At 46.6% G+C, this 25571-nt stretch overlaps 1 protein-coding gene across 2 annotated transcripts in view; it reads left to right on the top strand.

Annotated features, from left to right (window-relative positions):
• Window positions 1-25571, top strand: part of PLAT (plasminogen activator, tissue type) — a 336360-nt gene that overhangs the window by 206041 nt on the left and 104748 nt on the right. Inside the window, exon 1 of one of the 2 annotated variants that reach the window (XM_075858922.1) lies at window positions 25156-25159. The exons of the other annotated variant lie outside the window; for it this stretch is intronic. The gene's annotated coding sequence lies outside the window, so the exon portion shown is untranslated. Of the gene's footprint in view, window positions 1-25155; window positions 25160-25571 lie in introns of those variants that run through there. 2 annotated transcript variants of the gene reach the window in all.

Raw genomic sequence — 25571 nt, 5'->3', positions numbered from 1 at the left:
GGGGGATGCTGCTGCACTCTTACTGGCTCAGCCTGTGTGGAGATTTATGCTGTCAGAGTGGGGGATGGGGCAGTATTTATTTCTAATGAAAGGGATTCTTTAAGGTCCTGTGGGTTTGGGGTAATGGGGGGAATGGGCCTTGTAAATGTACTTCAGTATAACTTCTGATCTTTTGAAATGTAAATTCGAAAATTTTCTATAAAAGTATTAATATTTTGGTATTGATATACATCCATGAATGGTCTGTACATTCTTGGCACATTCAGATTTGCTGACAGAATAGATTAGTTTGAGAATTATTCATGTTTGCCTATTTCGATTGTAGTTAACGTGTATGTCAGAGAGAGAATTATTTTAAATCAAAACTTGAATAACTTTGTAAATACATGGTAGCACAGACCCCACAAAGACCACTTAACAGACAAAAATAACCTAAAACAACAACATTTCTGGATAATAAAGGCCACAATGTTTATTAAGAGTAACATAAAATCAATAATAATTATCAATAATAATAATAATTGCCCAGATATAGAAACTTCTGGAACCGGCTCATGCCACCTGCATAACTTACATGAGGGACACCACCGTGGTAAGAACCATTGTAATAATATATGGAAAAAAGGAGGGAGGGGGGAGAAAAGCATACCAGAAAGCAAACGCATTCCCCCATAAAACCTAAAGTAAAATATAACATTTGGGGGGTTGTGCGACCGTGTGTCCCCCAAGCGAATAGCTCAGGGGGCCTCTGTCAATACATTTCCTATCTTGCACTAATCCTGACTTACATAGTGTATTATACTCCAGAGCTGCATTCATAATTCTTCTAATGGTTACTGGAACCAGTCAACAAGTATGTTGACAGATACACCTTAATAGTTTCAGTAAGATACTGTAATGCAGAATTAAATTAGTAGACGGCAGGGGCAGACTGAGAGCGATCTGGGCCCCAGGCATTGTATGCCATTGCCCCCTTACCAACCACTTGTAACAAGTCCAACAGGAGCATTGGATCCACTAGGTTACTAACAGATTTGGCGTAGGGCTAAACTAGGAAGTGGAGTCTAAGGAATTGCGCGTTCTTCACCCTTAACTGCCACAGGGAATCCTTACATCGCTAACTCCAGAGTAGTCTCCGTTAGCAATGCCTGGTGTATGGAGGGACAGTAACCATGATGCCGCACCAAGGCAGTAAGCAGGAATCGTAGTAAAACTTTTGCACGGGTTAAGGTAGGCGGAGTACAGTTATAAATGATAGACAGGCAGGGTTCAGGACGGACAGATATATGGTCAAATACAGGGCCAGCCTTAGGATAGATGGCGCCCCGTGCAAAATTATCTTTCGGCACCCCACCCCTATCACATAAGAAAATGCCCAATAAAAAAGTATAATGCCCCCCACAGTATGATGCCCTATATAGTGCCCCCACACAGTATAATGCCCCTTTAGTGCCCCACACAAGGTATAATGCCCCTTTAGTGCCCCACATACAGTATAATAATATAATATATTATAACCCCTTCAAGGACACAATATTTTGTCCTCTAATTGTGTCCACAAAGTATTATGCCCCCTAAGTGCAACACACAGTGTAGTACCCCTTCACAGTATAATGTCCGTTAGTGGCCTCCACACAGTAAAATGCCCACCTCCCCTGGCTGCCACACACAGCCTACCCCTTGTAGATAGTGCCCCCTGTATATTATGCCATACAGCCTCCCTGTAGACAGTGTCATAATCCCCCACCTCCTCCTTGTAGACAGTGCAATAAAACCCCCACCTCTCCATTGTAGACAGTGCCATAGAGCCCACCTACCTCCCCTTGTAGACCGTTCCATATAGACCCCACCTCCCCCTTGTAGACAGTGTCATACAGCCCCACCTTCCCCTTATAGATAGTAACATACAGCCCCCCACCTCCCCTTTGGAGACAGTGCCATACAGCACCCATCTCCCCCTTGTAGACAGTGCCATAGAGCCCCCACCTACCCCTTGTAGACAGTGTCATACAGCCCCAACCTCCCCCTTGTAGACAGTTCCATACATCCCCCACCTCCCCCTTGTAGACTGTGCCATACAGCCCCCACCTCCTTGTAGACAGTGTCAAACAGCACCCTACCACCCCCTTGTAGACAGTGTCATACAGCCCCCCACCTCCTCCTTGTAGACAGTGCCATACAGCCCCCCACCGCCCCCTTGTAGACAGTGCCCCCCCCCCCAAACAATTTTTTTTTTACTCACCTAGGCCCTTTTCCCACGATGAACGGAGCTGCTCCACAACGCCGACAACGGGATCCTTGTGTAGGCCGGCGTGATCCAGTGATGTCATCACGCCAGCCTGCAGTGGGATCCTGTCCCTGCGCCTTATAGGCTGCAGGCCGAAGGGCCTGTAGCCTAGTACAGAGTTTCCCAGCCTTTTTGGACTCGAGGCACCCCTGGAAATTTTTTTTTCTCAGGGCACCCCTACCAAAAATTGTTTAGAGAAGTCAGAAAATGGCTAAAAACAAGCAATACACTCTAAGGGCTTATTCAGACGAACGTATAATACGTCCGCGCGTCGCACGGACCTATGTCAGTCAATGGGGCCGTTCAGACTGTTTGTGATTTTCACGCAGCGTATGTCCGCTGCGTAAAACTCACGACATGTCCTATATTTGCTCTTTTTTCGCGCATCACGCACCCATTGAAGTCAATGGGTGCGTGAAAATCGCGCACGGCACACGGACGCACTTCCGTGTGCCGCGCGTGATGCACGCTACAGTAGTCAAAACTATGAATGAAAACAGAAAAGCACCACGTGCTTTTCTGTTTACAAACATAAAAACAGAGTGTCATATGCTGCTGACTCACGGAGCTTTTATGGACCTTTTGCGCACGCAAAACGCAGCGTTTTTTGCGCGCGCAAAATACACACGCTCATGTGAATCCGGCCTTAGGGTATGTTCACACAGCAATTTTCTATAAGGCAGGAATTTTTCAGCCAGATTTTGAATTGACAGCGTTATTCGCCGTTTTTTGGGTTTTTTTTTTAAGCCGTTGAAGCTAATGCAAAAGACACAGGCAAAAAAGCACTCCAAATGAGCGCCACAGGTATTTTTTGCCTCCTATTATTTTCAATTGGAGGTCAGAGGTAGAAACCACTTGAAGACCATCAACCCCCCCACTCACAGTATAATAACCATCAGCCCCGCACTCACAGTAAAATGACCATCAGCCCACCACTCACAGTTCAATAACCATCAGCCCACCACTCAGAGTATAATAACCATCAGCCCACCACTCACAGTGTAATAACCATCAGCTGACCACTCACAATAAAATAACCATCAGCCCGCCACTCACAGATGCCCCCTGTAGATAGTGCCACACGGACCGCTGTAGGTAGTGCCACACAGCCCCTTGTAGATAGTGCCACACAGTCCCCTGTAGGTAGTGCCATACTGCCCCCTGTAGGTAGTGCCACACTGCCCCCTTGTAGGTAGTGCCACACAGCCCACTGTAGGTAGTGCCACACTGCCACCTTGTAGGTAGTGCCACGCTGCCACCTTGTAGGTAGTGCCACATTGCCCCCTGATAGGTAGTGCCACACTGCTGCTTTGCAGGTAGTGGCACACAGTCCCCTGGTAGGTAGTGCCACACAGCCTGCTTGTAGGTAGTGCCACACAGCCCCTGTAGGTAGTGCCACACAGCCCCCTGTAGGTAGTGCCACACAGCCCCTTTGTAGGTAGTGCCACACAGCCCCTTGTAGGTAGTGCCACACTGCCCCCTCGTAGATAACATCCCCCCTTCCTGTAGATAGCGCCACTGTAACTCCATGAAAGACCGGAGTCACCCTGTGACCTGGACAGAGCACTTGATGCCTCTGTCTATATATGGACAGTGACATCAGGGGCAACTCCTGAAGCAGAATCCCCATCCACAGCTTTGCCGATGCTGTGCCCGGGGATTCCACTCCAGGAGAAGCCCCTGACGTCTCTGTCTATTTATGGACAGTGACGTCAGGAGCCTCTCCTGGAGCCGAATCACCGTCTACCGTGCCGGCAATGCTGTGGACGGGGATTCCGCTTCAGGAGTTGCCCCTGACGTCACTGTCCATATATGGACAGAGACACCAAGCGCTCCCTCCGGGAGCGGAATCCCCGGTCACAGGGGGATTCCACTTCTTCAGGGAGCTACAGTTGCGCTATGTACAGGGCGGCAGTCGCGATGCCTCTAGAGGTTTCTCACGGCACCCTGGTTGGGAACCACTGGCCTAGTAGATAGCAGAGAACGGAGATACCTCCCTGCTCTGTTATAGTGTTCAATAGTATCTGCGTCCTAAGGACGCAGATACTATTGAATGTGGCGTCTCTACCGCTGAAGCGGCCACTTCTGCTGCTAGTGGCGCCGCTGGCCATGGAGGGGCCCATCCCCGCGGGCATCACGTGCGCCCTCATGCCCGCTTTCGTATCTAGCTGCTGCTATGGCTGCTACAGCGGTAGCGACGCCACTGAGAGAAGAAGCTCCTGGGCAGAAAGGCAGCTGCTGAGTCGCGGGGCCCAGGCGCTTCTGAAACCCAAGTAGGCGAAGGGAGCCAACGCAGCTCCCCCTTCCACCTGCTTGAGTGATGCGCCCTGTGCAATGGCACAGGTCGCACACACCTAAGGCCAGCCCTGGTCAAATATACAAGCCGGGTCGGTAACAGATGAAACAAAAAAACACCAAAAAATGGTCAGTACTCCCCTGGTACAGGAAGCTCTGATCAGACCTTGAGCCTCTAAGTAATGCTGGGAGATTTCAGCTCTGAAATCTGCAGAATTTTCATTGTAGCTCTGGAGTATAATACAGGCTGTAACTCAGGATTTAGTGCAAAATAAGAATTGTATCTGCAAGTGAATACATGTTTTTATATAGATAAAAGCTATGTGTAAAATGGTACTTAAAGTGGAGCATGCTCCCCAATTCTGAATTGCAGTTATGTTAACATAACTGTAGTCCACTCAATCAGCTTTTTATAGTGTACATGATGGAGCCCAAATCCAGGTTTTGCTATGGAGTCTAGTGAAATTTAGTTATAGGGTAAACCATATAAGATATAGACTGAACTGTGCCCTGATCAGTCCTGACGTATATGTATTTCTGATACACCATAACCGTTCTTCAGACAGATTTCCTCTATTTGTGGTCCTAGAATCTGGATTTTGAAGCTCTGGATATTTTTGTGTCTGGTATATGCCTGTCAGATTAAAAATAAATGACGGAGAAAAATGGCAAAACAGAATTCTCATCCCCGCACATGCTTAATGACCTTTATTATCTCTATCATATCTGAAAAGTCATCCTTAAGGTTTAGCGTAGACGACCGTGTGTCATGGTTTTTCCAGGACAATGCTGTTTAATGTTTTACCACCTAAACCCTGTCATTTTTAATCAGTATTTTCCCAGAATTCCAGCCCCTATTGCATGTAGATTACATAAATAGACGGCTCTGCATCCTATAATTGTTTCAGCGTGTTTGCCGCTGAATGGAAAGTAAGGTGTGGCTACATTAGTTAGGAAAACTTTCTATTACTTGGATCTTCTACATCAAAGGACTGTAGACTATATTTGAGATATGTCTTTTAATCCCTTCCCGACATCCGCAGGCCGCAAGGAAAAGTTGAGCATAACGGCTTTATGTTACAGATGAAACTTCACTGCAAGGAGCGGGATCCCACTCATTGAACCCCTTAGATGCTGCGGTCAATAACAACCACTGCATTTAAGCCATTAGAAAGAGGGGTGCAGCCAACTCCAAGGTCCCATTGGCCGTGTCGCGATTGTAGGGGTTTTGATGGTTGTCATGGCAGCCAGGGGGCATAATGAAGGTCCCACGGTCTGCTATCTTTGTGCTCCTATAAAGCACAGAGGCTGGACCTAATAGGAGCCTGTAAAAATCAAGATATACTGCAATACATTGATTGCTGGTTCAAGTCCCCTAAGGGGACTAATAAAAAAGTTAACTACGGTTAAATAAACTTTTTAAAGATATATATATTTCTATTTTCCCCAAAAAGCGATGTAAAAAATGTAAAATGAACATAACCGGTATCGCTGCACCTGTAAAAGTCTGCGGAAAACTGCAGGATTCATCCCAGGAGACCGCTGCAGCCTGTGATTGGCTCCAGCGGCGGTTACATGGAATAAAACGTAATTCCAGGAGGCCGGCCCTCTGACGTCATCCAGGCTGGCCTCCTGGGATGACGTTTCAGTAATCCGCAGTATTTAAGCAACGTGTGAAATTACCCTTACCCTTACTGCGGCCTAGGTGTATTACTTTACATTATTCAACCCTAAATTTCATCTGCCACCTTCTTTTCCATGCTGCCAGCTTATTAAGGTCTTTCTGTAATACTTTACAATCAAGCTGAGTTTTAAGCATCTTAGGGCCTGTTCACATCACCGTCTGTGTTCCGTTGAAGGGTTCCGTCGCAGGTTTCCGTCGGGTTAACCCCTCAACGAAAGGGCAAACGGAAACCTCAGCTTCCGTTTCCCTCACCTTTGAACTCAATGGTGACGGAAACCTAGCTAATGGTTTCCGTCTGTCACCGTTGTGACAGGCTTCCGTTTTTTTAACGGAATCAATAGCGCAGTCGACTTCGCTGTTGGTTCAGTCAAGAACAATGGAACCCTGTCACAATGGTGACAGACGGAAACCATTAGCTAGGTTTCCATCTCGGTTGATATCAATGGTGAGGGAAACAGAAGCTTAAGTTTCCGTTTGCGTTTCCGTTGAGGGGTTAACCAAAGGAAACCTCTGACGGAACCCCTAAACGGAAGGGCAACGGTGATTTGAACGGGCACCATAGTTTTTGTGTCATCAGCAAAAACGGACAGTTTACTTTCATACGATTTACTTTAATGGGAACCTGTTACCAGTATTTGACCTATTAGCCCCTTAATTACCGGAGGTATTTTAAACCTTAATGACCAAACTATTTATTAAGTTTTCCCATCGTCGTATTCAAAGAGCTATAAGGAATTTTTTGCGGGACAAGTTGTATTTTTTAATAGCACCATTTTGGGGTACATATAATTCATTGATTAATAACTTTTTATTAACTTTTTTAGTGGGGTACTGAAAAAAACCTGAAATTTCGCCATTCTCTTTTGCGGCTTAATTTTACGCCATTTACTGTGCGGTATAAATAACATAATAACTTTATTCAGTGGGTCGTTACGATTGCGGCAATACCAAATTTATATAGAGGTTTTTTATGTTTTGCTAATTTTACTCAGTTGTTTTTGTGTAGCCATATTTTAAGAACCATAACTTCTTTATTTTTCCACCGATGTAGCTGTATGAGGACTTTTTTTTCTGCAGAACGACTTGTCGTTTTTATTTGTAATTTTGAAGTACATGCGACTTTTTGATCGGATTTTCTATGGAGGCTTTTGGATCCCAATTAGTGCCTTTCGTCAGTCTACATGGACAGCGTATGGTAATGCTTGGAATGATTTGCTTAAGGTAGTGAGGGAACGTAATATTGTGCCTACGGAACATCCTCGTTTAACCTATCTTATTAAATATTTATCGGGCCTGTCTGGGCAGGAGGTATCAGGGTTGGTTGCGCAGCGTCGCCTTGCGGGTTTGACCTTTTTCTTTAAACTCCACGGGTGGTCTGATGTCACAAAATCATTTTTTATTTTGCAATCAATTAAAGGTTGGAAGAAATCAGCAGTTCGTTGGGAATCTAGGCGCCCAATTTCATTTTCGATCTTGCTAAAACTGTTAAATTGTTTACCTGTAGTGTGTGCTTCCCCGTTTGAGTCGTCAATTTTTTCTGCGGCTTTTTCCCTTGCCTTTTTTGGATCTCTGCGAATAGTTCCCCCTAGTGCTTCCCGGCCGGACGGCCTCTGGTTCGAAGACGTTAGTTTGTCTTCATCGGGGCTACGTTTTCGCATACGTCATCCCAAAACTGCAGTTTTCGGCAGGGCTTGCTGGGTTTCGTTGTGTTGCCCAGTTGCTTTAGTCTCTTATCTGGGCACGTGTAAGTCCGGTTCTCAGTTTTTGACGCATATAGACGGGAGTCCACTCAGTGGCGGATTATCATTAGGGCGGTACGGGCGGCCACCCGGGGACCAAGACTCCCGGGGGGCCCATGGCCGGCCGAACCGCACATGATCGCACCGGCCCCCTCATGCCCGGTGGCGTCGCTAGCATCGGAGTGGGCCCCGGTGCTAGCAGCAGCCACAATTATTTGTATCTGAGTTCTCAGGACTTTGATACAAATGAATACTATAGGCTGCAGCTGGTCACGTTCGGCTTGCAGCCTATAAAGCGCTGGGAAGACTCCCTGCGCAGGCGGGCGTTATGAGGTACTGCATCACGCCGGTCTGCGCATGCGTTTATTCCGGAGGATTCACACGCGTCCAGCTGGAGCGGCCGCCACGGGGTAAGGTAAGTAAACTGTATATATTTTTTTAGGTGGGGACTATCGCTGTGTATATATTCAAGGAAGGAGGGGATTGCTCCGTCACACTATATACAAGGGGGAGTGCTGGGTGGCCCTATATACACGGGGGGAGGGTAGCGCTGTGTGGGCCTGTATACAAAGAGGGGGAGTGCTCTGTGTCACTATATACAAGGGGGGGTGCTATGTGGCCCTATATGCAAGGGGGAGCGCTGTGTGGCCCTATATACAAAGGGGGAGCGCTGTGTGACACTTTATACAATGGGGGGAGCGCTGTGTGACACTATTTACAAGGGGGGAGCGCTGTGTAGCACTATATACAAGGGGGCGCTGTGTAGTGCTATCCACAGCGGTATGTGTATAGCGCTCTTTATAGGGGGGGCTTTTTTGCGCTATTTACAAGAGGGGGAGGGCTGTGTGGCACTCTCTACAGGGGGGCTGTATGGCACTATCTATAGGCGGCTGTGTGTAACGCTCTCTACGGGGGGATGTGTGATATCTACAGGGGGCTGTGTGTGGCGCTACCTATGGGGGTGTGTAATATCTACAGGGGCTGTGTGTGGCACTATGTACAGGGGGCTGTGTGTAACGCTCTCTATTGGGGGAATGTGTGATATCTACAGGGGGCTGTGTGTGGCGCTATCTATGGGGGTGTGTAATATCTACAGGGGCTGTGTGTGGCACTATGTACAGGGGGCTGTGTGTGGCACTATGTACATGGGGCTGTGTGTATGTGGTGGTTCAAAGTGTGTGGTATTATTATATTCAGGCGTGCAGTGTTTGGTGCTATTATATTTAGGGACATAGCATGTGGCACCATGATAACTTTATTTTTGTTTATAGGTGTGGAAATATTGGAAAAGTGAGGAGCCGAAGACATCTGAGTGGCAAATTCTGCAGAAATGAGTCATGGCCGGAAGAAGTCGTCATGAGCTCTGGACCGGATGGAGAAGAAAAAAAGAAAAAAACTACTAGAATCTGAGACGGTCGTCACCTGTGAGTCACTAGATTTATACAGAATCTGTCACCTCTCCTGACATATTTATTATAGGAAAGCCCATGGTCTACTTAATCCGCCACTGAGTCCACTTACTAAATTTTAGTTTTCTGCAGTGTTTAAAAAAGCTTGTTATCATCTGGCCTCCCCCCAGGCGATTTTGGCACTCACTCTTTTCGCATTGGCGCGGCTACTACCGCCAGCGAGTTGGGCCTTGCAGATACTGAGGTGTGTGGGATAGGGTGCTGGCGATCAGATTGCTTTGCAGGGTATGTTCGCCCTGATTTGGTTCTGCACTAATTTCTTTTCTTTCATAGGTTACCGGCTGTCAGTATGGATACTGGGCCATTCATACGTTTTTTTGGGCTGAACGGAGAGCGGCTATACGGCCCGGGGGCCAGTCTCTGGGATTTCAAGATGCAGAAATTTATTGGAGGGGCCTGAAATGGTTACAAACTTTACCTGAGGTGGTGGATATTAGCCGGCGGTTTTGGTTTTGCATATTGGGGGTAATGACTTGTGTTCAGTGTGTCTTGGTGAGTTAATTGCCATTATTACGTCTGACCTGGAGCGGTTCGCTTCATTCTTCTCTGAGCTCGTGCTGGTCTGGTCCGAGGTAATCCCCAGGGTAATACAGCATGGTGCCCGAGACGGTAATGCCATTGAGAGCGGGAGGAGACTCCTAAATACGCAGGTATCTCACTTGTGAGGGAAAGGAGTGGGGTCGTGATCAGGCACAGACAGCTAGAAGGGGATAACAGATGCCTGTTATTGCCGGATGGAGTTCACCTCACCGACATTGGCTTGGCTCTTTTCTTGTTGGCTGGGGGTCGTGGTGGGTCGGAGGAGCGTGTAGTATGAGTACACGCCCTCCTGGTGGCGGTTTTATAAGGTAGATCACCTACATGCCCACTTATGTTGGTAGGCCGTCATTCGGGTGTTTACCTAAAAGTTAATATGTTTACGTTCAATATTTGAATTATTAATAAAAGCTGCGGCCGACCCCGAGTCAGGCCACGTTTAAAAGGAAGCAACCATGGTGTCTCATATCAAAGTTATTATAGGTCTTTATCACTAGCTAGTTATTAAAGGTTTTAATGGTCATGAATACACTCCCATATTATGGTCACTGTTGCCCAAATTATCATGGATCGCCACATCAGATATTGTATCCGGTCTGTTAGATAAGACCAGATCCAACATCTCCTCTAGATGGTTTATCAACCAATTGAGAGAAATAATTGTCTTTAATTGTAGATAAAAACGTACAGCTTTAAAGGGTAACTAAACGTTTGACAAAGTTCTGATATGTCAGTGACATGTCAGAAGTTTTGGTTGGTGGGGGTCCGAGCATTTAGACCCCCACCAATCTCTGTGAAAGCTCAGCCGCTTCGTGTCTGTTCAGCTTTTTCCGGAAATCAATGTATCGGAGTACAGGCTCAATAGAAAGTCTATGGGCCAGTACTCCGATACATCGGCTTTCCGGAGAAAGCCAAACAGACACGAAGCGGCTGAGTGCTCACATGAGCGCTTCTGCCGCTTCATGTTAGCGATTGGTGGGGGTCTCAGTGCTCGGAACCCCACTAATCAAAACTTCTGACATGTCACTATGACACGTCGGAAGTTTGCCAAACGTTTAGTTACACAGAAAGGACATCCAGTGGCCACAATGTTCCAACTAATGTCAGTGGTGCAATAAAGGCAGCTTAAAAAGAAAAGAAGACATATAAGCGGTTAAACAGCGGGGATGGGAATCACTTCAGTTTCCGGGCGTAAGGCTGAATTCAGATGACTGTAGTATACGTCCATGTGACGGTCATTAATACAACGGCCGTCACATGGACGCATGTATTTCAATGGAGCCGTTCACATGGCCGTTGTTTCAACGGACCTTGTGAAGGGTCCATTGAAAAATAGAACATGTCCTATTTTCTTCAGGTTTCACGGATCCCTCAATAGACTTAAGTCTATGAGTGATCTATGAAAACGGGTCCCGTACGGGTGCAACTCGGACTTGAAAAACTGTAGTTTTTCACATCTGAGTTTGTACTTGTTCATGTGAATCTGGCCTTAGAGTGAGGTATGAGCTGTAATAACCACGGTTGACCCCGTCGCTTATTAGAGCTGGCTCAGCCCGTGAGCCTACAGCATACCCTCTCTTTGGATTATGATATGCATGTATGTAAAATGTCGGGAAGGGGTTAAGGACCTTCCATCTCACAATGACTGTCATTGGTACCAATGTTCAGGAGTAGAAAAACAGACAGAAAAAACACCACTCTTTACCATGGACTGTGTCTGGTTTTGCAGCTTTACCCCATTCATTTAAATGGAGCTAAGCTGCAATACTTGACATAGCCAATGGACAAGAGTGGCGCCGTTTCTGTAAAAAAACAAACTTGTTTTTTTCATTATGGACAACCCCTGAAGACCAGTAAAACATTTTCCATTTTTCCTCTTAATTCCGTCAGTCATAACTTTTCTATTTTTATTCGATGTAGCTGTATGAGACTTTGTTTTTTGCAGGACGATTTGTACTATGCAGGTGCCATTTTTTGGTACATATACATAATCATTACATTTATATTACGTTTTATTTTGTCAAAAATGTAGAAAAAAAAAAGCATTTCCACTGCAGTTTTTTTTTCTTAAACAGCATACACCACTCATCATAAATAATGCTATCAATTTATTGTGCGGGTTGTTACGGTCATGACCAATACCAGATATGTGTATATTATTTTATGTTTTGGGAATTCTATTTAATAAGGTTTGCTTACTGCAAAAAAAATAAATTTGTATTTATTTAACTTTTTTTTAATTTAGATTTTTATTTTTTAACTACAATGTACTGGCATATATCTATATGCCAGTATATTAGCCCATGTACTAATTGTACACAGGCAGTTGTTAGGGTACACCTAAGAGCTTGACCACACATAACGGAATTGCTGCAGAAAATTTGCTCAGATGTTTCTCAGATCTCCGCCATCAGAACGGGGCTGGGGCTGTGTATTAAAACAGTTGCTCCGCTCCTGATCGCATGGGCACACTTCCTGTGCCCGCTGGATCAGCTAGACAAGTATGCTTGTTCTGATTGGGCAATGTCCTATTGCTCATGACGAGCGTACTCATCCAGTGTCTTCAAACGGTTAAATAACATTGTGATTCATGGCAGACATTGCTATGCAACTTGAAAAGTCGCTTTGAACGTTCTGTAGTGACTGGTCATCCATTTGTCTTGCTCCCACAGAAAAAAATTAAATAGTACCACACAAGAATTCCTAGAAAGACCCTTTTTTGACCAAATACCCAAAAATACAAAATTTTCTCTTAAAGAGTAAGCCCTCATGTGAACACAAACTTACAGGTTATATACAGGAGCATAGCTAGGGGGGGGGCAGGCGGGGCACGTGCCCCGGGCGCAACTTAGAGGGGGCCGCCAGCGCCACCCCCTCCTGCACTATAATTGTACCTGCGTCTATAGGACACAGGTACAATTAGAAGCAATGAATGGCCGGGTATGTTCCATGCCCGGCCATTCAGCGCCTTTCTACAAGTGAAGCGGCGCGATACTTTGCGCCGCTTGCGTAGTTGAAAGGCGCTGAATGACAGGAAAAGTCACTCTGCCCTGCCATCAGCGTCTTTCATAGACGCTTCGTTCAACCCCAGGAGACCTGCGCAGATGAGAGCAGGTCTCCATTGCTCCCGGACGGCGTGGGAGCGGGATTAAGGTAAGTTTGAATAGTTTGTTATTTTATCGTAATAAAAAAGTGTGTGGCTTTATCTACGGGGGGGGGGGGGGGGTGGCTATATCTACGGGGTGGGGGAATTTATCTACAGGGGGGCTATATACTGGGGTGGGCTATATATGGAGGACTATATACTGGGAGCTGGAAACAAATTAGTGCAAACCTATACGTCAGGGGTTGCACTAAATTGAGCTGTATTTGTGCTGGTGTTGTATTTATGTACTGAGCTTTGTTCTGGTGCTGCATATATATACTGAGCACTATTCTGGTGTTGTGTATAAAACTATATTGCTTGTAAATTGTCCAAATGTTTTTATGCTGGAGTTACATAAAAAGAAATGTGGAAAAGAAATAACACATCATTGATTGGTAGAGAAAACAAACATGGCGAAGGGGGAGGGAGATGTCGAGAAAGAGGATGGGGGGAGGGGCGCCAAACTGAATCTTTGCCCCGGGTGCTGGAGAACCTATCTGCGCCTCTGGTTAGATATAAATATATTCTAAATTGAAATTACTTATCTTGTACTGATCCTAAGTTCTGTGTTATATTAAAGCCCAGAGCTGCATTCATAATTCTGCTGATTGTCTTTGGAAACAGTCGACAAGCTTGTTGTCAGACATACCCCTAACAACTTAGCTGATCCATTAGGCAGTTAAAAAGTTAGGTTTTTTTTTGTTTTTTTTCAGTCTACCTTACAGTGAACATATCCCAGAATGCAAATCACTATCAAAAAAAATTCTGTGCAGATACTGAACCTGCAACCAATACTTTGAGATTTAAGATCTGAAGCCTGCAAAATTGTGAATGCATCTCTGGACTATAAGACAGGCTGTAACCTGTTATGTATTATGTACATTAATTCTTTATATAAACTGTAAAATTATGTTTCTAATGCTTCTGTAACCCCCCACTGATCAACTGTTATCGGTGGGAGAAGCTGCGCATGGCCGCTCACAGGGCCGCCATCAGGAATTTCAGGGCCCCCTACAGCTAACTTTTCTGGGCCCCCCTACCGTGGCACCGCCTGTTAACGGTACTCCGTCCAGCACTATATCATGGTACCCAGGGCCGCCATCAGGGGGGGTATTAGGGGTACTGATGTGAGAAGCCCGGCCAAACCTAATTGAAAGGGGGGCCCGGCAACTGCCTCGACTTGCCTTTGGTAGAAAAAAAACAGGCCCCTGCAATGGGGCTTGTTTTTTTCACCAAAAGAATGTCGTGAGCTGCGGGCCCCCCTTTCAATTAGGTTTGGCCGTTTCTCTCACATCAGTACCCCTAATACCCCCCCTGATTGCGGCCCTGGGTAGCATGGGGGTCGTCATGAGGGCCGTCAAACACCGCCGCCCGTGCGACCGATCGCGCGCACCCGCAAACTCCCGCGCATGCGCACCCGCGACCGACCTGGAACCGCGCACCGAATTTTGAGGCAGATTTTGACCTGCCCACACTATCTTGCCGCGTTTTTTGCCCGCGGCGATTGAGGACAGCAGACAAAAAAACGCAGCGAAAAATGCATTTTCTGCCTCCCATTGATTTCGATGGGATGTCAGAGGCGGAACCGCGGCAAGAAAGGACGTGCTGCTTTTTCTTTTTTCCGCGACTGGCTCCCATTGATTTCAGATTAAATCAATGGGAGGCGGTTTTGGAAGTTGTTTGGCGCTGATTCTGACGCAGTGTCCGAGTCAATATCAAGGCCCAAAAACTGTGTGAACTGGGCCTTATTGTTAGGGCTTATTCAGACGAACGTGTAATACGTCCGTGCAACGCGCGTGATTTTCACGCGCCTCGCACAGACCTGTGTTAGTCTATGGGGCCGTGCAGACTGTCAGTGATTTTCACGCAGCGTGTGTCCGCTGCGTAAAACTCACAACATGTCCGATATTTGTGCATTGTTCGCGCATCACGCACCCATTGAAGTCAATGGTTGCGTGAAAATCCCGCCCAGCACTTCCGCAGCCGTATAAACTATGAATGAAAACAGAAAAGCACCACGTGCTACAAACATACAAACAGAGTGTCATAATGATGGCGGCTACGCGAAAATCACCCTGCCACGCATCATACGCTGCTGACACACGGAGCTGTTATGGACCTTTTACATGCGCAAAATGCCACGTTTTTGCGCGCGCAAAAAGCACACGCTTGTTTAAATCCGGCCTTAGGGTAGGAACACACTAGGCGTGAACACTGCGGATTTTATGCAACACATTTTATTGTGGATAATCCGCAGTGTATTACAGTCGCAGCAGAGTGGGCGAGGTTTGAACAAATCTCATCCGCACGCTGCAAAAAAAATTGACCTGCAGTGTGACTTTTGGCTTTTTAAGCCGCAGCATGTCAATGTATTCTGTGGAATCGCTGCTCCTCTGTTGCGGAAATGCTGCGGTTCTGCCGCAAAAATCACAAATGAGAAAAAAAAGGCACTTTTTTAAATTTATAAAAAAGTTTAGACTTACCCCGGCCGTAGTTTAGGTGACGCGATCCTCTATTCAGTAAGGCCCAGTTCACAGAGTTTTTGGGCCTTGATATTGACTCGGACACTGCGTCAGAATCAGCACCAAACAACTTCCAAAACCGCCTCCCATTGATTTAATCTGAAATCAATGGGAGCCAGTAGCGGAAAAAAGAAAAAGCAGCACGTCCTTTCTTGCCGTTGTTCCGTCTCTGACCTCCCATCGAAATCAATGGGAGGCAGAAAATGCATTTTTCGCTGCGTTTTTTGTCTGCTGTCCACAATCGCCGCAGGCAAAAAACGCAGCAAAAAACGCGGCAAGATAGTGTGGGCAGGTCAAAATTTTTTCGGCCTGCAAAATACTCTGTGTGAACAGGGCCATACATAAACAGCACTTTGAGACACTTTACTCACTGTCAGAAGAGCTGCTGCTCCCACTCCAGTCCTCGTCAGGCGATGTCTTCGGTCCAGATGTCCAGTCCTTCACCTCTAGGCGCCAGAAAATGGCGGGGATCGTAGAACTCCTGCCGCCGCGCAACAACTGGACTCCTCCCCCTCTCCTTACGCAGCTACTCTCTGGAGGAGGAGGAGGCGGAGGCGGAGGCGGGCCAGCAGGTAACTAGTCTGTGCGCCGCTCTCCCTGTGTGGCTGTCCTTGCCAGTCTTGTGGTGCGAGCGCACCGCTTCCCTCTTGCCGGCGGGCACGAGCAGGTTGCGCGCCAGCACGCCCGGTTGTTCGCACGCGGGCGGGCGGTGTTTCACAGCGGTGTTTTACGAGAGGGGGGCCCGCAGCTCACGGCGGTGTTTGACGAGAGGGGGGCCCGCAGCTCACGACATTGTTTTGGTGAAAAGAACAGGCCCCATTGCAGGGGCCTGTTTTTTTCTATCAAAGGCAAGTCGCGGCAGTTGCCGGGCCCCCCTTTCAATTAAGTTTGGCCGGGCCCCCTACAGTAGTACCCCTAATACCCCCCTGATGGCAGCCCTGGGAGCAGACCTGCAGTTCTGCAGCACGGCCGCTATGCTATGTACAGAGCCAACTGCTTCCGAGTTCCATACATAGCATTATGTGCCATAACATCCGCTGCCCTGCAGGCCACCGGAGCGGCTTATGGGTCTGGGTGTCGGACCCACACCGATGGCATATTGATGACCTATTCGGTGGATAGATCATCAGTTGTCAGAAGGTGGACAACCCCTTTAAGTCTGTAGGCAACTAATAGGAGCATTAAAATTGTATATCCTGTTTGGAAGCGTATAGGCCAGTACATATGGCAATTCATCTTGAAGTACATTTGCGACTTAAAGAGGCTCTGTCACCAGATTTTGCAACCCCTATCTGCTATTGCAGCAGATAGGCGCTGCAATGTAGATTACAGTAACGTTTTTATTTTTAAAAAACGAGCATTTTTGGCCAAGTTATGACCATTTTTGTATTTATGCAAATGAGGCTTGCAAAAGTCCAACTGGGTGTGTTTAAAGTAAGGGTATGTGCACACACACTATTTACGTCCGTAATTGACGGACGTAATTCGGCCGGAAGACCCGGACCGAACACACTGCAGGGGGCCGGGCTCCTAGCATCATATTTATGTACGATGCTAGGAGTCCCTGCCTCTCTGCAGGACGAATATCCCGTACTGAAAACATGATTACAGTACGGGACAGTTGTCCTGCAGCGAGGCAGGGACTCCTAGCATCGTACATAACTATGATGCTAGGTGCCCGGCTCCCTGCACTGTGTTCGGTCCGGTACTTGCGGCCGAATTACGTCCGTCAATTACGGACGTAATTAGTGTGTGTGCACATACCCTAAAAGTCCAACTGGGCGTGTATTATGTGCGTACATCGGGGCGTTTTTACTACTTTTACTAGCTGGGCGCTCTGATGAGAAGTATCATCCACTTCTCTTCAGAACGCCCAGCTTCTGGCAGTGCAGACACACAGCGTGTTCTCGAGAGATCACGCTGTGACGTCACTCACTTCCTGCCCCAGGTCCTGCATCGTGTCGGCCACATCGGCACCAGAGGCTACAGTTGATTCTGCAGCAGCATCAGCGTTTGCAGGTAAGTAGCTACATCGACTTACCTGCAAACGCCGATGCTGCTGCAGAATCAACTGTAGCCTCTGGTGCCGATGTGTCCTCGCTCGTCCGACACGATGCAGGACCTGGGGCAGGAAGTGAGTGACGTCACAGCGTGATCTCTCGAGAACACGCTGTGTGTCTGCACTGCCAGAAGCTGGGCGTTCTGAAGAGAAGTGGATGATACTTCTCGTCAGAACGCCCAGCTAGTAAAAGTAGTAAAAACGCCCCGATGTACGCACATAATACACGCCCACTTGGACTTTTACTTTAAACACGCCCAGTTGTACTTTTGCAAGCCTCATTTGCATAAATACGAAAATGGTCATAACTTGGCCAATAATGCTCGTTTTTTAAAAATAAAAACGTTACTGTAATCTACATTGCAGCGCCGATCTGCTGCAATAGCAGATAGGGGCTGCAAAATCTGGTGACAGAGCCTCTTTAATAATGGACATCCAGCAGTGTCACTTCTAATCAGTTAAAGAGCAGAAACAGCACCCCTCTTGGGCTGTTCTTTGTATTGCAGCTTAAGGCCCTATTACACCGGCCGATAATCTGCCGGTGCAATGAGCGCTGATCAACGAGACATCGTTGATCGGCGCTCGTTTGCTCCTGTCACGCGGAGCTATGGATGGGGACGAGCGGTCGTTACTCTGATCGCTCGTCCCCATACATTATTATCATGTCGGCAGTGCGCCTCCTTGTTTACACAGGGAGATGTGCTGCCGACAACGATAATATTGTCTAATACTATATGATCAGCAGATGATTGAGCGTTTGCTCGTTCATCTGCTGGTCGCTGCCCTGTTTATACAGCGCAAATATCAGCAATGAGAGTTCTATGAACGCTCGTCTGCCCGATAATCGCCCATTGCAAACCCCCTTGAGTCCCATTGATTGCCCTAGTAACAGATGCACTAAAACAAGATTGTGCTATTAAAGCGACAGATTTTTGTAAATGCCCCTTCCAGCATGCATTGCCCTTTTTCATTGGCCGGAAACCCACCATCATATTCAGCATACACCTTCACTTGCTACGACGGACACCTGCTCCGGTCTTTCGGATATTGCTCGCTCTATGACACACAAGTAATAGGGCACGATTTCCCCCCAGGATCATATTGTGAGATATTTTATGGTACTTAGGTCATCATTATGGTTTATCTGCTCTATACAGATGACCTAACCTGTTCTGTATCCATGGCTGACGATGCAGCAGGAAGTTACAGGACTGCAGATTACATCTCTTGGTTGGATGAGTGTATGCCAGGAATTTCGAGAATCCCTTCCTGTCATCCTCTCCCACATCATGCCAGGCAGTGGCACCTAGCAACGGCCAGCTGCTCAAAGCGATCAGCCATGAGGCACCTGACTATATTATGTCATACTTGCTTAACCATCCAGAAACTCTCCTGAAGTGATCTCATGAGAAATCTTGAATCACAGCGGCTATTGTGCCAGCTTACTGTAGGAGAAAACTATAAAGTTAATAAATGGCACAATGAGAACTAAAAAAAAGGTATGAAATTAGAAAAACATGGCTGTTTTCGTCAAGAAACAGCGCCACTCTTGTCCCTGGGCTGTGTCAGGTATTGCAGCTCAGAATGAAATTCCGCCGTTAGAGACAATTTAAAGGGGTATTCCCATCTTGGAATTTTATGTCATATTGTTAGGATATGCCATAATAATATGATTGGTGGGGGTCCGACCTCTGAGACTCACACCTAGCCCATAAAAAAAGTGAATAGGGCTAAGTTGCATTTTTTCTGCGCAGCAGGTGGACATGAGCACTTCTGTGCAGGGGAAGACTTTGACAGCTCTTGCACACGACAAATAACGGTCCATGTGTCGGTCGGATTTCACGGCCCGCCCACGGTACAGGTGAACGGGGCTCTTGGCATCATAGACATTTATGATGCTAGGAGTCTCTGCCTCCCCGCGCCGGGGAGCTGCTGTTCTGTACTGTATCATTTTGTTCAGTACGGAACAGCAGTTCTGCGGGGAGGCAGGGACTCCTAGCATCATAAATGTCTATGATGCCAGAGTCCCGTTCACCTGTACCGTGGTTGGGCTGGGAAATCCGGCCAACACATGGACTGTTCAATTTGCCCCTGTGTGGGTCCCGTTTTCACGGATCCCCTTAGACTTGAGTCTATAGAGGGATCCGTGAAAATGGAACAAAATAGGACATGTTCTGTTTTTCAATGGACCCCTCACACGGTCCGCTGAAACAACAGCCATGTGAACGGCCGCATTGAAATAGATGCGTCCGTGTGACGGCCGTCCGTGCGACGGCCGTTGTTTTAATGGTCGTCACACTGTATGTATACTACGGTCATCTGAATTCGGCCTAACACTGTCAAAACTTTTTGGACAGTGTCAGAGTGTGTATGGAAGTGTTCTATTAACGAGGGCAATGGTAACACCCAGTTGTTAATTTATTCATGCATTTCCAGGAGGAATAAGAGGGGAATGCAGAATTCTGAGAAAAAAAATGCTCCAACATTGTTATTTTATGGAGAATTCAACTATTTACTAAAACAGACATTTCAGGAGAAACGCTCCATTGATTTCTATGGGGCTGCCGAGCGCTATCTTCGGCAGCCCATATAAATGAATTGAGAGGTGATCGAGCATGCACACTACCGCTGCATTCCTATGGGGCACCCAGGAACGGCAAGGTAAGCCCGTTCTAGTGATCGGTGTGGGTTCTAGCAATCGGACCCCCACCGATCAATTATTAAACATCTATCCTGTGGATAGGTGACAAATATTGATTATGGGAAAGCCTCTTTAACTTGTGCTGTGGCCCCTTCATTCAGAGGATCAGTGGGGTTCCCTGCAGCACCGATCAGGAAGTGATTGCATATCCTAGCATTGTGTATCAATTCTCGTGGTGGGTAAACCCCTTTAAAGAATATTTCCAAAAATTGCTTGAAGAGAAATTCCTCAACATAATTTTACTATAGAACAAACTCATTTTACTCATTCACAAATCCACTTTCTACAATGGTAAAATAAATAATACTACTGATGATAATAATAATAGTTTGATATTTGTTTGGTAACTCCTGTAGACCTCTTTAAGGCATAATAATCCCTTTCTGAGTTCACATATTTCATGAATGGAGATGGGGGGAGGGGAGGGCATACTGGGCTGTAGTGATGAATACCAAGTCAATGTATATTACAATTATTGCTATATCCACCCTAATGATACAATGGCGGAGTTGGTAGAGGATATTAAACTAACCTAATATTAGTCACTTCCTCTACCTCTGTCCCTTGCTAACTGACCTTTAAAAATGAGCAACAGCAAAAAGATTTGGGGGGAGATGTGAGGTGTGGAAGGGTTAATAGACACTTTGTTGCAATTCTGTTACTGTGTCTTTAATATGTTTTTCCTTGCAGGAACAAAGTTGTTATTATGATGTCAAGGACACTACGATTGAGGGAGTCAATGTTACATTATGTTGTATTGTTTGTGCATGACATTACAGCACTCTTTTATTTGCAGTATCGGGTGCCATTCTAAATATTATATTATGGGGTAATGTCGCTTTAACTGGGCCACTGGGTCATGTGGGTGTACCTACAGACGCTTTAGTAAAGTGCCGCAACATTCCTGAGCGTTGGAGCTTAGTCGATATATTCGTGTTTTATCGCCACTAGCGGTGGAAGTGTGATGCAGTGAAACCAGACAGCTGGTCCAATAGAGCCGTCGGAGTAGGCGAGAGATATAGGAGCTGTGAGTCCTAAGATAGATGTTGGTCTTACTAGGGGTACTTGTACCTCCCAACTTTCAAGCACTGCAAAGAGGGACAATTCCTGTGGCACGTGAAGCGGTGGCAATTTTTTTTCCTAAAGCTTCACCTCTAACCCCGCCCAATCCCTACTCAAACACACACAATTCAGCCTACACAGTATAATACCCCCTTACTGCCTCCCCACACAGTATAATACCCCCATAGTGTCTCCCCACACAGTATAATGCTCACATAGTGCCTCCAACACAGTATGATGCCCTCCACACTGTATAATGCCCCCATAGTGCCTTACACACAGAATAGTGCCCCCACACAGTATTATGCACCCACAGTGCTCCCAAACAGTGTGGGGAGTATCTGCGTCCTGAGGACACAAATGCAGTTGGAACCGGGACATGCTGCGCCCGCTAGGTCAGCGGGACACTGTTTGGAATCCGGGACTGTTCCACTGGATCTTGGAAGGCTAGGAGTCATTGCGGTACCTAGAGGAGTAGCCGTTTGACAGGGCAAAAGCTGTCAACGGGCAGGGCGTGAGCTGCCAAGTAAAGAGCCTGAAGAGGTTGCTGGCTCTCACAAAAGGAAAGAAAGGAGGCGCCTACTGGATAGTGAGAGTTCTGGAAGGCCTGAGTAAGGAGAAGGTACACCAGAAACTGTAAAGTCAACTTATTGTGCCGCATATCACAGTGAGAGAGGAATATTTGACCAACCTTGGGCGTTATTTGATTATTTGACCCATCCCTATACCGCAGGCTAAGGTCAAGGCCCCAATTTCGTGTATGACCATTTTGTTTATGCTGAAACCACTAAGCATTGTGACTTATTGTGAGAGAAACCGCCAAGCTTGTACAAAAGAGACTGTGTCCACTAAGACCTTTTGTAAACCATCAAGCTTTGTGCCTCAAGAAAGTAAAAGTTTGTGTTCTACAGTTAACAACTGTCTGTCGTGTCTCTTTCTTATTGTGCTATTCCTTTGTGGGGTATTTCCCAACAAACTCCTTGCCTTCCACCTGACTCGGACATTACCGAGATATTGTTCATATATAGTTTGTCATACATACAGTACATTTACTGGTCAAGACTTTAAGGGGAATATTTCGGGATGGAGTTAACAGTGCACGGGGCTTTGACAACATGATGAAAAAGAAAGGGGATGCAATCGTTACTCCTTAAGGGGGTTATCTTGTGCGGACTACCCCTTTTCATGTGCCCTGTAATGATATATGATCGTCATAGAGGGGGGGAACCTCTCCATGAGATAGACCAGAGCGGCTAACAGAGAACGTCTCTTGCTCTGGTTGAATTGGCCCGTCCATGCATTGCATAATTGGCCATTCATTTTAATGGCCGCCATGTAATACTACACTTCACCTGCAGTGGCCACTGCAGGGAAAATGTATTGCCAGCAGCAGCTTCCCCCCGATCATTAGAGCTGATTGCCATGGGTTTCTGTAGCCGAACCCGTGGCTTCTCTTTAAAAAGGGGTTGTTTCTAACAGATAACCCTTTTGAGGAGACAAACAATTTTGACTTTCAAAACGCAGACATTTTTTCAATTTTTGCTTCCTAGCATTCGGACAGCCATAACAGTATTCATTTTTCATTGACAAAGCTGTACTAGGTTTTGTTTTTTTGTGGGATGAATTGTATTTCTTTTAGGCACTATTTTGTGGTACACATATATTAGCGTTTAATTTATATATTGATTCTTATTTTGAGGGAAATACCCTAAAGGAGATTCTTGATGTTTTAATTTTATTTTCACACTTATCTTGAACAATGTGCTCAATTACGGTCATAGGGATGCCAAATGTGTGGATATTTGCTTTAATGTGAAATATACGCAATAAACTTTATTTATTAAAAATTAGAAGACTGAATACGTCCTCTCTGTTAGGACCACAAATACACACCCAAACTATGTTACCTCACAGTCTCCCAACCTCCACACTATTATTGATGTCAATCTATTTCCCTCCTACAGCCCTCCTCTCAAGAGTTCTACTTCTAGGCCATAGTTCCCTGACTCTCAAGTTTTCTGCTCTTGGCCTGCATTTCAAGGGTCCTGTATCTACTGTGTCTAATAGGCAATCTCAGTATGGGACGACCAGACCTCTGCTCAGGTCTACTCCTATCTACTCAGTCATCACGGGAACTAAGCAACCTTCTCTCTAGGGCCCTGGCTGTCAAGGTTCCTACACTCTACCAGTCCAATCCAGTACTCGCTGCTATCTAAGCTTCCCACTAAGACACGGATCCTTCTAGATTTCAATCAGGACCTAACTATTGCCTCCTCCGGGTTTTAGCACAGTACCGATCATCCGATCACTGGTTCCAATAGCAGACTGACTATTACCACAGCCCCAGCAGACTCCCCAGAGCTAACCACTCTAGGCAGACGGTGCTACACCCCACTTTGGTAACAGCCTACACGTTGAATCAGTAGGCCTGCCCAATCCATGGTTCATCCCTATCAGCCTACAGAACTCAGGGTAGTCCACCATTCATGGGTTAGTTGGCCCTGGCAAAGGATTCATGAGTGGGCCCCCCACCTCCTGAGTATTGTTAATTGTCTTGTGATTTCTACACATTCAACTAAACATAATAAGAACAATTACATCTATTTAGAGGTAATGTTTTAGAAACACATGTAATGGCCCAGGTGCGGTTGCGATGCAGATGAACATGAGCTAATATTTAGTTTTATTGCAAATTAGTGCCACGATTTCCAAGATGAACAAAGAGGCTACAACCTTTGCCAGCCTGTATTGTCAGCGACCCGATGCGGGGGGTGCAATGCAGTGATGCCGTCACTCCAACTGAGCCGACCCACTGAGAGCATATGACGTTGGCGGCCTGACGCCAGCAGCCCGGCGCAGTCTGCCTGTCCCAGGCTCAGAAGCTCGTGGCCTTCTACAGAGAATGGCAGGGCAAGGAGTTCCGTGCTCCGCCATAGTTTTCAATTGAATCCGCGTCCTGCAATTCTCATGCAATTTTTTTCCCATGGTCATGGTAACACGTGATTTTACTGAAAGGTCGCCATGTAGCTTTTGCCTGTGCCCTTTTTTCAGATTTTTTGCTGGCCCCCATTTGTGCAGAACAAAAACTTGCAAGAAACTAGCTTATCTGTAATGCCATTGCACTCAGCCTTTCCACAAGCAGACGATGACTGAATTCAGTACTGACTATCCCGGCCCCCAGTGTCTTACCGAGCGGCGTGTTATCATGGCAACTACATAGTTAACAGTCGTGCTTAGAGAAAACAAATCAAGCTTAGCCAGGGAAACCAAGTGAATCTGGGCCCCAGGGCAGGTGTCATGGAGTTTTCAGGGGAATTTTTACTTATGCAAATGTCTTACTTACAAGAAGTTTGCCTGGGGATCCTGCGTCGATAGTCATGGATACAGTTTTTTTAATTTTAATACATGATATATGTGAAATATATTAAGTAATTTGGGACTCAGGAGAAAGGCGATGGGGAGATTTATTAATAGTAGAGTCTCATGCGAGCTCTGTTCCAGTATCTCTCCCCCGCACAGTGATTTCCACAGTTATCAACTGGGATGCCCCATTCTTGATCAGCAGCCAACTGATCAAAGCCATGGACTGGGTAGTTTGTGATGGGCCATCAATAGCTGACGGGTCGGGGTCCGACTTCCGGGATCACGGCCGATCAGCAGTTTTGAAGGGGCCGCAGCGAGTCCTGCTTCCCCTTTATTTCCCCTAAGGGGGAAGCAGCGCTCGTACGAGTGATGCGGCCCCTTCAAAACTGCTGAACCGCGGGGGGTCTCGGGAGTCGGACCCCGACCCGTCAGCTATTGATAGCCTATCCTGAGGAATTCTTTTAAGGACCCTTTTAAGGAATTCTTATTCGGTCAGATAGCTGGGCTGTACTGACAATCTGAGGGAAGTGTGGCCCTTTGGTTTCTTACTCACTTACCACACAGCTACCCTTAAGGAGCCAAACCTAGATAGGAGTCTGAGATAGATTGGGAGAGCTCTAGCCTTGTGGGGATTTCTGGGCACCAGCCTAAGGATACGCCAGGGCACAGAGGGCTCACCCTTAACTTTGGCAAGGGGTGGCCACTTGT

The sequence above is a fragment of the Rhinoderma darwinii genome, chromosome 3, assembly GCF_050947455.1.
Source record: "Rhinoderma darwinii isolate aRhiDar2 chromosome 3, aRhiDar2.hap1, whole genome shotgun sequence".
Taxonomy (NCBI): domain Eukaryota; kingdom Metazoa; phylum Chordata; class Amphibia; order Anura; family Rhinodermatidae; genus Rhinoderma; species Rhinoderma darwinii.
This window is presented reverse-complemented; position numbering and strand designations above follow the sequence as displayed.